The sequence below is a fragment of the Rhincodon typus genome, chromosome 19 (genome assembly GCF_021869965.1).
Source record: "Rhincodon typus isolate 14 chromosome 19, sRhiTyp1.1, whole genome shotgun sequence".
NCBI lineage: Eukaryota > Metazoa > Chordata > Chondrichthyes > Orectolobiformes > Rhincodontidae > Rhincodon > Rhincodon typus.
Genome location: NC_063350.1, coordinates 14852884 through 14863530, shown reverse-complemented (window position 1 = coordinate 14863530; position 10647 = coordinate 14852884). Strand labels below are relative to the sequence as shown.

At 40.0% G+C, this 10647-nt stretch overlaps 1 protein-coding gene and 1 long non-coding RNA gene across 4 annotated transcripts in view; one reads left to right on the top strand and one right to left on the bottom strand.

Annotated features, from left to right (window-relative positions):
* LOC125485443 overlaps window positions 1-10513 on the bottom strand; it is a 54239-nt gene extending 43726 nt beyond the window's left edge. For all 3 annotated transcript variants that reach the window (XR_007264170.1, XR_007264171.1, XR_007264169.1), the window contains exon 1: window positions 10110-10513. This is a non-coding gene — a long non-coding RNA (uncharacterized LOC125485443). The remainder of the gene's footprint in view (window positions 1-10109) is intronic.
* The window catches only part of LOC109927927 (protein kinase C-binding protein 1-like), a 222528-nt gene that overhangs the window by 160294 nt on the left and 51587 nt on the right, over window positions 1-10647 (top strand). The gene's annotated exons all lie outside the window — the stretch shown is intronic.

The following is a 10647-nucleotide window of genomic DNA, read 5'->3' as shown; positions in this document are numbered from 1 at the left end:
ATAGGCCAAGCAGCATCATAGGAGCAGAGAGGCTGACGTTTCGGGCCTGCTGTGTTCATCCAGCCCTGCACCTTGTTGTCTCGGATTCTCCAGCATCTGCAGTTCCTACTATCTCTGATTCAACACCCTAGACTATTCTTGATGTACAAACTATTTTTGTTGGCTTGAGTAAGTTACTTTTAATTCTAAAAGAAATGTTTTATGTAACAGAAGACAATTCAATGACAAATCACAAAAAAAAGCACAAGAAAATAGCAAATAGGTCAAAAGGAAGTAAGAACTTGAAATGGATCAAATAGTATGGAATAAACTGAAAGATACTTACCAACTAACATAGGAAAGTAAAATTGAGAAAAATACAAGCGATAGAGAAGAGAGCAAAACTGCCAGAATTTAAGAACAGATGTTACAATTTTTATGGGGACCTTCAGTAAAGAAAGTCACTTAGCACAATGTTTTTCAAAACTGATTTCCACTCATGTCTACTTATTTGTCGAATTCCTGATTCAAAGCAAGATATTTCAATACGATTTTTAATTGTGTCCATTCTTAAATTGGAGGTTTAAGCTAACAAGCCCATCTACATTTGCAATTTTTCTCTCTCTTTCCTGCAACATTCCCAAACTCAATTTCCTGTTGTACCATGCCCAAACTGAACACAGTACCACTGATTTACTTAGCACAGCTGGTTATTCAGCCCATCGAGCCTGTACTAATTCTCCAACTAAAATTATGACTCAGCATCATTCAGCTGCCTTCCCCACTGTTACAACGTGGAGATTGACACTCCTCTGATAACTAAAATTGAAAACACCCAGAGAAGCTCACTTCGCCTTATAATCTGTTAAAGCAAGTGTGAAAAGTGGTATAATCTGCCTCTCACCTCCCAACCTGTTATAAAGAAGTTAAATGAAATGAACTCCTTTCACTCGCTCTATAATCAACAACCAACAATTTATCTAACTCTAACAGTGAACAAATTAACTGAACCGTTAACAAACTAAACTATTCCCCCCTAATTATGAACTATTCCTGAATAAGGCAAAATTCTCATGGTATGCTGTTCCAATTAATAAAAGTCCCACTTATATAATCAAAATTAATTTTTAAAAAACTTAAAACTTAGTCTCTCAAAATTACAGCCAGGATACATCTTCCAGAATGTTCTATGGCTTCTCTTCTCCACTGTTCTTCCATCAGGAATACCTTTTTCTGTCAAATTCTTGTGTCAGGAATATTAGCTGAGAATGCCGTTGTACTGCTAGTCGGATGATGGTTTTCTGACAACTTCGAGAATTCTGAGAGAATAAGTGATTTTTCTCTTTAGGGCTGCTGGTTGTTAACTCTAACAGATGGCAATTGCTCTCACTCCAACTTTCAAATACCCTCTTATTTTATACTCTTGATGACCCATCAGTTTCTTACAATAGGATTAGTCCTCGGTTGTCAAAAACCATCAGATTTAAATTTAACTGGTTTTTAAGTCTCTAAATGCTTGGTTTAAGTCAATTGGCTGATTCAAACTGGTTGCCTTAATAACAAAACAAGACTAATGCTCACCATACAGCCTTTTAATACAAATATTTCAATTTCAGGAAGTCTGTGCCTTTTTAAATCTCCAAGCCTAGAAAAAGCAAATAGTCTTTTAAAAGGGACCACACACTGTTTCCCCCCCACCCCCCATCATTTTACAAATTCTAATGTCCTACCTTCCATTCCACAAGTACTCTACCCTACTTTGCAACACACACCACACACCACCCCATTTCCTTTTCCAATTGTTTCTTTTCAAATAATCATGCAATATTCTTTTGAACTTCTGTCTCAACCCACCTCCAGACAGCATATTCCAGATCTAAACCGCCTGTGTGAAAAAAGACTTTCCTTAATGTCACATTTCAAAGTCACTGAATTCCTGCCCTCATTCTCAATCCTTTTCGGGCAGGAGCAATTTCTGTCTACTGTATCCAGATACCTCATGATGTTCAAACCTTCATCACTTCTTTTAGCTTTTTTCTATCCAATGTGCAGTTTTGAATTCTCCAATCAACATCCGTAATTGAAGCTTCTCATCCCTGGAACAATTTCTGGCCATCTCTTGTGCACTCTCTCCAATACTTTCACATCCTTCCTATGGTGTAGTGCTGAGACTGTACACAATATTCCAGCTGAGGGCTAAAAAAAAGTGTAATACAAGTTCAGAATAACTACCTTGCTCTTGTACTCTACAGCCCTATTGAAACAACCCATAATATTGCATGCTTTATTAAACTCCTTCTCCACCTGTCCTGCCACCCACATGCATGTATACACCTAGGTCCCTCTGCTCCTGCAATCTCAGTGCTGTACCCCCTTTTTCACTTTGTCTGTCCTTGTTCTTCATTCTAAAATGTGTCACAAAACAGTTCTCCACATTCAATTTCATCTACAAACCATCTGCCTACTCAAACTTGTCTATGTCCCTTTGGAAGTCAGTACTGTCCCCTATGTGGTTTACAATGTTTCAAATTCTCTTACCATTAGTGTACATCAAGAGAAGCAGGACTCCATTATTCACCACTTGGGAATTCTCCTATAAACCCTTTCACCAGCCTTTAAAATACCCAATGACCATTACATTCTGGCTCCCAACTCTCAGCCATTTTGAATTCACACTGCTGCTATCCCTTTTATTCAAGGAACGATAACTTTTCTCACAGATCAAAAGTGTGGCACTGCAAACATTTTGAAGTTCATGTATACAACATCGACAGCATTACAAAAACAAAATTGCTGGAAAAGCTCAGCAGGTCTGGCAGCATCTGCGAAGGAAAAAAAAGTAGTTAAGGTCACTGGACCCGAAACGTTAAGTCTTTTTTTCCCTTCACAGATGTTGCCAGACTTGCTGAGCTTTTCCAGCAACTTTGTTTTTGTTCATGATTTACAGCATTCACAGTTCTTTCAGTTTCAAAAGCATTACCATCATCAAGCCTGTCACCTCTTCAAAGAAAACTCCTGCAGGTTTGTCAAAACTGATTTCTTCTTCTGAAAAATAAACTCACCTTTCTCCACATTGACGACCACTTATATCCCAAGTAGTTATTTCTAGAAGCTTCCCTACCACTGAAGTTAAGGTGACTAGTCTATAATTGCTGGGCTTATCCTGGTAACCTTTCTTGAACATGGCCATAATGTCTGTAATTCTTCAGTCCTCTGGCACCTCCCTAAGTCTAAGGAATACTGAAAGATTACAGCCAATGACCTTCTAAGTTTCATTCACTTCTTTCAATTTCCTTGGATACAACTCCTCTGGTCCCTGTGCCTTACCAGCCCCAAGTATGAACAACCTATCCAACATGTCCCATTTATTAATTTTGAACCAATCTCGTGATAGAGTTTCCACCTTTCTCACTACCTTCCTTGGTAAAAAAAGATACAAAGTACTCACTTGACACCAAAGCCATACAACCTCCATGCAACTTCCCTTTATGACCTGTAACTTATCCTATTCCTTTTATCGATTTTGTACTATTTATTTTCTTGTGGAAGGCTTTGTAATTCCCCTTTATATTCGGTACCCATCTTTTCATTATCCCTTTTCACTTCTCCTTTGAACTTTTGTTTATTTCTGTCGGTTCTCAATTATATTTTCTAGACTGAATAAGATCTAACTAATATAAACACATTATCTTCAATTACGTTTCACTATGAACATGCAGTTTGAGAACAAAAATCTTCAACATGATAACTGAACCATCGTGCCTTCATTTTCAATGGTGTTACCATTACTGCGGCCTCCCACCATCAACATCCTCAGGTCACCACTGACCACAAACTTAACTTGACCAGCCAGTCAAATGCCAATACAGGAGGCCAGAGCCCAGGTATTCAACTGTGAGAGACCTATTTCAGACCACCCAAAATTCCTCACCATCTACAATGTACAAGGCAGGTTATTAAGTAATATTTACCACTTGCAGCTGCAACACCAACCACATCTACTAGCCTAGATAACATACCTTCAATACTTATGAAGAGTACATATACAAGTCCAGTACCAAGAAGATGAATGATAACAATCCATCATAACATCATTTGCTATAATTCAGCATGTAGGAAGTGTGCGGCCCAGACAACAAGTCAAAAACTTCATACACCACTCCTGGCTCAGGAACCTGGGACTCTACCTACCATTGACACATCAACGTGGACTGGAGACATTCAAAAAGAGGATCCATCAAAACTTCAAAAGGCCAACTATGTGTAGGTAGTACACGTCCGATTGCCAGTGATGCATACATCCAGGGAATGAATTTCAAAACATTAAAATGGTCCGCAATGACACTCTGTGCCTTCCCAGGTTGTCAAATGTTAATTCTAATCATGGTACTGCCATGACTGGGATAAGCTTGTAATCACAAAATTGACAGTATTTGATTAACAAACACCAGTAAAAGCTGAGGAAAACACAGCATATTAGCCTTTGAACAAATAATAAAACAAAGAACTGTGGATGCTGGAGAACTGAATAATAGAGTCCATTCTAAGCAGGAGGTGGTACTCTCCACAGCATTATAATGTAGGAAGTTCTGAACTCTCAAATTTCTTTTATTGATATTATATGAGTGGCATTTTCAATGATATTTCATTAATCCTGATTTTCTCACCAGAAATGCTGCCAGACCTGCAGAGTTTCTCAAGTAATTTCTGCTTTTGTTTCAGAATTTGAATCAACAAGTTCACCTCATTTCAAATAACAGAATTTGATCTGCTTGTGATCTATTTTTCAGTCAGTCAATCTATATGAATAATTGACATTTATCAAATGCTAAATTTTAAATACCACTCGTCTACCCCATTGTGGAGTCACTCCAAATCTTTTCAGACTTCTTTCACTCCTTTCCACCTTTATTGTTCTGCATATAGCATGTCAGCAAGAAATGTAATTATCTCAATATTTAGACAGTTTATGAACATGGGTCAAAGCTAGACTTCATTTGACAAGCATCCCCCAGTAAACTGTACGGCTTTCAGGTGTACTTTAATCCAGTCCCATAATCCATTGTAGAATCCTACAGTTTTAAACTTAATTGGGAGTTTTCATGAAGCATTTTAGCAAAAGCTTTTCATTCATCCAGACAGCTATATGATTGAAAACATTCATATCTTGTATCATTAAAAGTTTGAATGTTTCAGAACTTCCCACATTCCAACGTTAGGGACAATATCTCCTCTATCCTGTTACTTAGATTAGATTCTATTATTCGACTTCCTATTGATGTATAACCTACAAGCCTAAACACAAACAAGCTGTGTTCCTTAAAACATGAGCATTTGACAGTATCTAAAATGGTCTGGAACTTAAAATACCTAACTCCAGTATATCAAAAAAGTAATCTGCATTTATGTAGAGAACTTGAATTATATATGAAGCCTTATCACAAATTAAGGCGTTGCAGTTTACAGCCAGTGAATTACTGCTCCAGTGTTGCAGGCAATCACTACAACTTAAGCACACACAAGATTCCAGTGAAAGTCAAGAATGTCCAGTTAATTTCTTTTAATAGGGTTAACTGACAGATGTTAAAACAACAGCCAAGATATTCATTCCCTGTTCTTCATAAAGGGAAAAAAGTGTCAAGTAGTATGTCAGCTGATTTCACATGCACAACCTCAGTTTTTGGGAGGTCGAAAAGTGGTGAGTAGTGCATTTTGGAAATCATTTCATTATCATAGGCTGTAGCTGGGTGAAAATCCTGGAACTACCTTCTTATAGCACTGTTGATGTACCATTACACAGAATTCAGCTGATTAAGCAGTCATGTCTCAGCATAGAGAATTGATAGAAGAACTATCTTGACTATTGCAGCGAATTGTCAGCCTAACAATATATTAAAGACAAGTTAACAAGCTTGAATTTCATGATCTCTCATTCAGAGAAAAGTCCACAATTCAGCAAAGTTGACATTTCATATTCAACTGTGGAACCTAGGTGACAAACAGGCAAGATAAAATTAAGTCTTTAGCTCATTATGAAAAGTGTCGAAGGTTCTTGAATAAATTTGTTGCTCGGGTTGTGGATGCTGTGGTTGGTTCTCAGACGTTTCATTACCCTGCTGGGTAACATCATCAGTGCAGCCTCCGATGGTGTGTTGTTGTGTTTGCCCGCCTGGTATTTAAACTCTGGGGTCCGTTGGAATTGGTTACCTCATTTCCGGTTTTCCTTCGCAGTGGTGTATATACAGGGTCTAATTCTATGTGTTTATTGATGGCCTTCTTGGAGGAGAACCAGGCCTCTAGGAATTCCCGTGCTTGTCTCTGTTTGGCCTGTCTTTGGGACAACATTAGGATCCTGTCGAACTGGTGGTTCTCCTTATCTGTGTGAATGGAGACGAGCGAGTATTGGTCATGTCTTTTTGTTGCTAGTTGGTGTTCACGTATTCTTGTGGCCAGTTTCCTTCCCGTCTATCCAACGTAATGTTTGTCACAGTCCTCGCATGAGATTTTCTTTTTCACGTCGGCTCTGTCCATAGTGGGTAAGGGGTCTTTGGTTTGAGTTAGCATAGGGTTAACATGGGTTTGTGTGCTACTCTGATGCCCAATGGTTGTAGGAATCTTGTGGGCAGTTCAGATATGTTCTTCATGTACGACAGCGTGACGAGTGTGTCAGGGCGTACTGTATCTTCCTGTTGTTATTTGTGTGATAGGCATGTGTGATTTGTTATTGGTGTGATTGTCCTTAAATACTTGAAGGTACTCTTCTTCTTTTTGACGTAGTTCCAGGTTGCTACACTGTGTTGTCGCTTACTTAAATAGTGTTTTTATGCAACTTTGTTTGTGGGTGGTGGGCTCATTGCTGTTGAAATTCAGGACTTGGTCATAGTGTGTGTGGCTTTTCTGTGTACCGTCATCAGGAATTCCCTGTTGGCCCTGAGTTCTACCATGACATCCAGGATTGGAAGCTGTTCGTTCTTTTCTTCCCTGGGGAATTTGACGTTGGTGAGAGTGTTGTTTATTAGGTTGTGTGTCTCCTCTAGTTTGGTCTGTTTGATGATGACAAAAGCAGATCCATAGTTTGGATTGGATTTACGGAAGAGCTGTGTTTTTGAGTCTCTGCATCACCGCTTCTGCTATTACTCCAGAGATCGGTGGCCCCATGGGTGTCCCGTTGATCTGTTTGTAAATTTGGCCATTAAAAGGTAAAGTGAGTCGTGAGGCATAAGTCCAGTAGTTTCAGCACATTGTCTGTGGAGATGGTATCACTCGGGTCTCGTTCTTTTAGGAGTTTTGCTAGTGTTTCTCTTGCCAGTGGTATGTCTATCGACGTGAATAGGGTGGTAACATCAAATGACACCAGGGTCTCGTCATCGTCTATTCTTATGTCCGTGAGGGATTTGAGGAACTCCTGGACTGAGTGGGGTGACTTGCTGACGAGGTGTTTTAATCTTCGTTGTAGCTCCTTGGCTAACCTATGTGATGGAGGGAGATGATGGGTCTGAGGGGTACTTCCAGTTTGTGCATCTTTGGAAAGCTCTCATTTTTAGGTGTTCCGTTTTGTTGATTTGTCCATCTGTTTGACTCTCTCTGGTGTGTAGATTATGTTATTACCCAGCTGTGGTGTTAGGTCTATTTGCACTTGCCAATACGTGTTTGTGTCTGCTAGTAGTGTCTGTGCATTAGTGAGGTGGTCCCGTTTGTTTAGTATTACTGTCATGCGCCCTTTGTCCACTGGTAGTATTATGATGTTATTGTCTTTTTTCAGCCCTTCTAGGTCTTTCCTTTCTGATGTGTTCGAGTATCAAGTTCGCTCCTTCTGGTCAGTGTCAGGACCACTGTCTGTCTTAGAGCTTGTTGCGTTTCCTCATTAATGCCTTTGGTCTTCAGTGTGGCTAGAAATTCTGTCTTGTTAGCATCTCTGTGGCTGTAGTTGAGTCCGCATATTAGAACAGCTTTCTCTGTGTCTGTTAGTTTCTTGTCTGAAAGGTTTCTTATCCAAGTGTCTGACCTATGGTTGTCCTTTTGGTTGGTTAGTTTGGCCAGTTTATTTTTGGTTCTTGTTATCTGTTGACTGATGTTAATGTTTTTTTTAACCTATTCCGGTTCTTTGTTCTGGGGTGAACACCTCACAGTAGGGAGACATTCATTACCCATTCCTGCCTACCTTTAATCAGGTGGCAATAAGCAGCCTTCTTTAATTGCTGCAGTTGAACTATGTAGGTGCATCTATTGTTGTTAAGGAGGGAGCTCCAGCATTTTGACCCAGTTGCAATCTCCTACAGGTTTATCAAATAATTCATTCACCCACAAAGCAAACAAACAAACGAACAAGTATTTATTTAATCAAGGTGAAAGTCAACATGCTTTCTCAAGGGACTAACTACAGTTAAACCTAATTTGCACATAACATTGGGTTCTGAATTCCCTAGCTAGGATACAACTCTCGGTGCCATATGAACACAGGATTCAAGAGTCAGAGTAGGCCATTCAACCCTGCTGAATTTAATAAGATCATGGTTCATCGAGTGATCATCTCAACTCCACTTTCCTGTCAGCCCCCATAACTCTCCACTCCCTTGTCAAACTCATCTTTGAATAAATTCAAAAGACTCAGCCTGCACTACTTTCCGTCAAGGAGAATTCCACGTCCTAATGACTGAGAAAATTTCTCTTCTCAGACTTTTGAGAGAGATTTCTTTTTCATCTTCTTCCATTTCGACTCTCCATGAGACATAACATTCCCCTGATATCCACTCTATCAAGTCCTCTCAGGATCTCATGTTTCAATAGTGTATCCCATCACATTCTTTCCAAATCCCATGTGCACAGGCATGACCTGTACAATCTCTTCTCATAAAAACCCTCAATTCCAGAAACTAATCACCCGAAACTGCTTCTAGTGCTTTTTTTCAACTTCAATTAAGCTGCCCAAATTATATTGTTATGTCTATTGAAATCGTTGATGCAGTAACAAAAACTTCCCAAATCAGACCTAAAGCTTATAAAATGGACCAACCTGTGTCAATAAATAATGCTGTATATTTTGAAGTTGCAGGCTAATATAGGGCATGAAGCTGGAAAGAAAACTAAAGGCAAAGCAATATTTGCAACAGCTGGGTGTCTCAGTTGCTACAACAGACAATTCAAATTGCTTCCATTTAGGTTGTTTTAGAAACAATGCAAAAACATAAGTGGCACAGGTATCGGAAGCCCTCAGGAGAGCAAAAACACAAAGCAAAGTGAGACATTAAAGGTACAGCAAAAGTGGGTACCTTACTCAAAATGCTTGCTATTTAGTCACTTCAGAAGATATTCTATGATAAACATAATTCTGGCAAATGCTTCTGGATGGTCAAGCGTTATCTAAAGACACACTGGGGCATAACACTTGTGACAAAGATGATTCACTTTGCCACAGTAAAGCTTAAAGCAATTTGTCTCCAGCTTGAAGAAAACAGAGCATAAATGAAATCATCCCTTTGGTTGTCTGACAATATGTTGGCAGGCGTTGGAAGCATTTATTTCTCAACCCAACCAAAAAAAATATCAGGCTTCAATCACATAGAAACTCTGATCGTGTGGTTGACTTGAGCCGTTATCAGTAACTACGCACAAAGGAGATTTTAACTTCCAATGACAACTACCGGGCAACAAATAGTCTATCCAATTGTTCACTGACAATATTTCCTCTTTGAAGAGGAATAATTCAGCGTTCACTGAAGGCTTCATTTTCGAAATTTCAAATTACATTAAGAATAAGATCGGTACAAGTTGAGCCGTACACTTACTGATATTTCAAGACGATTTACAAAACAAAACAAAAGAAGCCACCTGCTTTGGTTTTTAAAATTATGATATTAAAGTTCAATAAGAGTAACCAGCACTTTGGAGAAAGTGGTAGAGTCCACGAACCCATGAATCGCCTCTCTAAAACATCAATAATCTTGACGGATCAGGACTGGCTAGCTCAGCATACACCTAGCCCATTCCATCTGGAGATGACCATTCTCGTCAACCCCGGCCCAGATATTTTCCCCCTTGAATCCCGCAAGGTTGGCGGGAGGAATATTTCTATTCAAGTCAGGGCCTCTGCCCCTTTTGTCAATGTGACCACTCACGAATCCTTCCTTTACCTCGAACATCAGCCCCAGCAGAATCACCATCGCGACGCACGACACGATGTCCGCATGGTTCTGGATCACGAACTCATGACTGAAGACGGCAGGATTTTTGCTTTTCTTCCTCAGGCCCATGACTGCTAACGACCGAAACGACTTTTTCCCTTATGCCCCCCACCCCCCTTCCCTTCGAACTACAACGTAAACAAAATAAAACTTTAGTCAAGAGGAGGGGGAGTAAGAAAACGGGGTCGGGAAGGTGTTTAAAATAAAAAACAATAAAAGTATATCCACTTCACTTCCCTCCTCAGGTTCCCTAACACCCGCCAAACCAGCTCCTCGCCGATCGTCTCCTGCAACAACTGTACAGTGTTGACGCCACTCGGCCCACCGCCACGCCGACCATTCCTGACGCCCATGCAGCTTTGACTGACAGCCACGGTGACCAATCCAAGCACGGTGTTTCCATGGTTCCACGCCTCCTAACGGTCGTTCGGGCACCCGTTGGTCGTCAGCTGATTGACAGGCCGGATAAGTACTCGGATTGGACAAT